Source organism: Camarhynchus parvulus, chromosome 7, assembly GCF_901933205.1.
Source record: "Camarhynchus parvulus chromosome 7, STF_HiC, whole genome shotgun sequence".
In the NCBI taxonomy this organism is placed as follows: domain Eukaryota; kingdom Metazoa; phylum Chordata; class Aves; order Passeriformes; family Thraupidae; genus Camarhynchus; species Camarhynchus parvulus.
In genome coordinates this window covers 255,220-259,820 of record NC_044577.1, presented here as the reverse complement: position 1 = coordinate 259,820, position 4,601 = coordinate 255,220, and positions in this window count along the sequence as shown.

Here is a 4,601-nt window from a genome sequence, read left to right as displayed (position 1 = left end):
ATCTGCAGAGATGGGAACATCATTCCCATGTGAAATCCTGAATTGGCTATTTTAGGTCCCTGGAGACTGTCCAGTGCAGCCAAGCTGAGCTGGAGGGCTGGGCTCTGCTTTAATAGCGGGTACTCAGAGTTATCCATGCCCTTCCCACCCTCTCCATCAGCATCCTTGGGCACTCAGGGCCGGCCAGGACGCTCTGCTGGGCTGCAGGTGCATCCTCCAGCTTTGGGCAGCCATGCTGGGGCCCCCAGGAGGTTCCCCTGGGCGTGCAGAGGGGATGAGCGCCGGGGCAGCGCGGCCAGCGCTGGTCACCACTGGCAGGCGGCGCCCGTCTCACCCAGCTGACTTGGCCGTCTCCCAAAGGCAGCCTGCAGATCGGGTTTTAAAGGAATTCAGCGGGTTGGTGTGTGTGGCTTTTTTTCCTTCTTTTCTTTTTTTCTTCCCCCCCCCCACCCCCCGTTCTCTTGGTTCAATGTCCAAGGACTGCAGGGCCTGTTCTGCCAGCCCGCCTTTGTGATGGCTTCTGGGGAATGTTTGCTCCAAAGGCTGTCCTGGCATGGAGATAACCTTTCTGTTTATCTGCCTGCCTTGCAAATTTGGGGGCTTAGCTGCCCCAAGCTGGGCTGGCCTCTTATCACTGGATCTCTGGGATTCCTCAGAAAGGGCACGTAGCCATGAGGAATAGTGTGGGGATGCTGCCACACGTCTGGTCTGGCGAGTGTGGGGGGAATCACAAATAGGGCTGTGAGTGACCCCAAGCATGGGCTGGGTCAGACGCCGGGAAAATCCCCATTCCCGGGGCGCAATCCTGTGCCAGGTTTATCTGCTGGCCAGACCACCCCAATCTGGTGGTAGAAACAACCATACATTGGAACAGACTGCCCAGGGAAGGGATAGAATCACCATCTCTGGAAGTGTTTGAAAAATGTGTAGATGTGGCTGTTTGGGAACATGGTTTAATGGTGGAACTGGCCGTGCTGGGTTAGTGGTTGGATCTGATGATCTTGGAGATCTTTTCCAACTGTAGTGCTTCCATGATTCTGTTATCCTCTCTCACACTGAATTTCTGTGCTTTAGTTTGGGGCTGGGAAGAGCCCCAGTTGCAGCCCCAGCTCTCTGCTGTGCTGCTGCTGAGGGTGCAGGCAGCACCTGGGAATTCAAGCTGCCTCCTCCCACTGTTATGGACAACAGGTGCTGCTGCTGCAGGTTGAGAGGCTCATTCCTGATAATTTCCATCCCCAGGGGGCTGTGGGTCCTTCTGTCTGGGATTCCTCACAAGGAATCGCTGTGCGAAGCGATTTACAGCCTGTGACACAGCTCCTCTGGTGTCAGCACCTGGGGGGGCTTGGCAGGGGCATCAGAGCTTCCCTAGCATTATTTTAGGAATGTTAAAAAGACAGGGGGAGTTGGCTGTGGGCAGCGCCCAGCATCGTGGGTTTGGCTCACGCAGGGTTGGCACCTCTTAGCTCTGACAGCGACATTTGACCGCTGAGGTTCCCAGCAGGGGCTGGAGGAACTGGGGAGGATGCTGTGCTCCAGAAGCTCCTCAGGCTCTTCAGCTCCTTATCAGCTGGCAGGACTGCTGTTTGCAAACCCTTATCTGTGCCGTGGGAGCTGCTGGGGAGGGGGAGCTGCCCAGGCTGCCAGCAGCTGGAAGGAGACAAGGCTGAAGGCATCCCCCTGCAGCACCTCCGAGTTCCTGGTCCATCCCCCTGGCAGGTGGATCCCATCCCTCCTGCCTGTCCCAAGAAGGTGGCGGCAGGGATGAAGTGGCTGTGCTTGGGTGGTGCTTTGGGGCTGGAAATGAGGTTTACAAAGAGACTGAGCATTCCTGCAGAGTGGCTGTGCTCCCTGGCAGGAGTTTGCTTCCATTGAAGCACACAACCTTTTCAAGCCCTAATCCTAATTCTTCCATTACTTCCCCAGCTCTGTACCTGAACTTGGTCCATCCACAGCAACCATTCTCCCAGAGCTCTTGCCTTGGTTTTAGGTTTCCATATGGTGTCTGCTGGCCCAGCAGCGTGAGTGCCTGGGAGCTCCCTCCCCACTGCTGCATGTCCCTGGAAGGATGGAGAGCTGCTCTTCCCTGTGGCCACCAGAAAACCCTGCCCATACACTTCCATATTCTGGAGAAGTGGGTTTTGGTTTTTTTTGCTCTGAAGAGCAGCCTCTCAGTAACACTGCTCCCTATTTATTTTGGCTTGCAGCTGGACTAACCTCTCCTTCCACTGTTTATGGCGACAAAACTTGGGTGCTGTTAAGCAGCAAATCCAAGCCCTTGGAGAAAACATTTTGCAATCCTGCTTCAAGCGTCACTGCCTGGCTTAAAAACTCCCTGAGCAGAAAAAAATGTGCTGCTGGGAAACTGGCTTTGCTCTTGGGGGGATGTCACCACTTCTTTATGAGGAGGCAGGAGCATGCGGGGCCATGGGCGAGGACTCATCCAAGGCTGAGCCCTCTGATAAAAAAGAGGGAGAGAGACTTTTTACATGAGCCTGGAGTGACAGGACAAGGGTAAATGTCTTCACACTGATAGAGGGGAAGGTTGGATGGGATATTGGGAAGGAATTCTTCCCAGTGAGGCCCTGGCACAGGGTGCCCAGAGAAGCTGCGGCTGCCCCTGGATCCCTGGAAGTGTTCTAGGCTGGGTTGGATGGGCTTGGAGCACCCTGGGAGAGTGAAAGATGCCCCTGTCCATGGCGGGGGGTGGAACAAGGTGAGGTTTGGTGTCCCTTCCAACCCACCCCATATTCTGTGGCAGGAACACCAAGTCTCTTCTGCACCACTCTGGCCTGTCATATCTGTTAGGGATGATACTCTAAACCCTGGAATAACAATCCCAGCAAGTGTGCTGTCTTTTTTCCCAAACTCTTGATAGTTTACCAAGAAAATAATTAATTCTGGCATTTTGGTAGAGAGTTCAAAGTGCTGAAGGAGACATCTGGGATTAAGTATTGATGTATATCAGCAGTCCAGAGGTATGGGATTAATAAAACACTCTAGCAATTCTTCTGTTGTATCTGATGACATTTGGGAAAGCATTGGAGAGGAATCCTTTCCAAGAGCATGCTGCAATCGCTCTGTGTGCAAGCCTGGAGGCAGTGTCTTGGATGTTGTGAAGAAATTCTTCCCTCTGAAGGTGTTGTGGCACTGGTACAGGTTGATGAGAGAAGCTGTGACTACCCCTGGATCCCTGGAAGTGTCCAAGGCCGGGTTGGACAGGGCTTGGAGCAGGCTGGGATGGTGGAAAGTGTCCCTGGCCATGGCAGGGGGTGGGACTTTTGGGTTCCTTCCCACCCAAACCACTCTGTGAGGCTCCATGATGGATGAGCTCCACGTCATCCCGTGTCCCAGCTTCCTCTCTGCCAGCTGTGGGAGCGCTCTCCCTGGCTCTCCTGTCCTCCAGCCACATTCCTCATGCTTTGGGTGGGTAGCCATGTGTGTGGAGCAGCGGTGCTGCTGCCCTCGGGAGGATGTGCCCTGTCCTGCTGATGGGTGGGAGGTGGTGCAGGGGAAGCCTGCTATGATTTCAGCTGGTGCTAAGTCCCCTTAAATCCTGGGGATTGGGAACAAGTCCCTGACTTTGTGGGTGGAGGAAGGCACGTGGTAGCTGCAGCATGTGTGGCTTTTAGTGTCAGGCTTGGTTAGCCTGGGGAGCTTGTAGCCAAAGGTATCATTGAAGCACAAGGAGCAAGATGGGGTTAGAAAATGGTTTGGAAATTTGTTCAGCTACCAGGGGCTCTGGCATTCCCTCAATATGGATTTGGAACCACTGGGAGAGACAGAGGGAGAGGCTTGAGGGCAAAAATCCTCCACACTCTGGAGGTGTGAGCATGGTTAATCAGCCCTTTGGGGGTGAAGGGGTGGTTCCCACCGTGCCGAGGTGGATGGCTTTGACCTCCTAGGGAGTGATGGAATGAAGCAGGACACTGACACCCCCTGGGCTGTGGGCTGGGGCTGCTCCAGGGTCGAGGCTTCAGAGGCTTGCTGTGCTCCTGGCTCTGACCGGCGGCGCCGTTTGGCAGCAGCAGCCCCGGCACTGGGGCTTTCTCAGCAAGCAACATCTGGTCCGGAACATCCCGTGTCTTAAAAAGGTTGCTTTTGCGGAATTTTTATTGCTTTTTTTTGGCATGGCCTCCCAGCCCTTTTCTAAGATGGAAATTGGTCATTAGTGGATTTTATTGTAGTTTTATTTTATTCCCAAGCTCAGTCTGCTGGTTTCCTCCTCCCCTGGGGACTGTAAGATCTGGCTGTTCCTCTGACCCTGTCCCCAGGTTGTGGGAGTCTGCTCAAACAGCCCAGGGTGGGAATAGGAGCTGGGGCACCTGGAACCCAGCATTACCATCCCCATGCTCTTCCCACTGTCACCACAGGCATAAATCTCCGAGAGCCCAATGGTCCTTGAAGCTACCTCTGAGTTTATCATTCCTAAATTAGCCGCTTGCCTTCCCTCTGGAAGACACAGTAGTCAAACCAATTTATTCTTTTCCCCCCTCCTCGTTAGTCTGTAATTTAATTGAGTTGGAGATTGTTGACTTTTCGATAAACAGCAACTTTTTGATAATCCCCAGATAAGCTGGTGGTGCTCACTTGTGGCACGATGG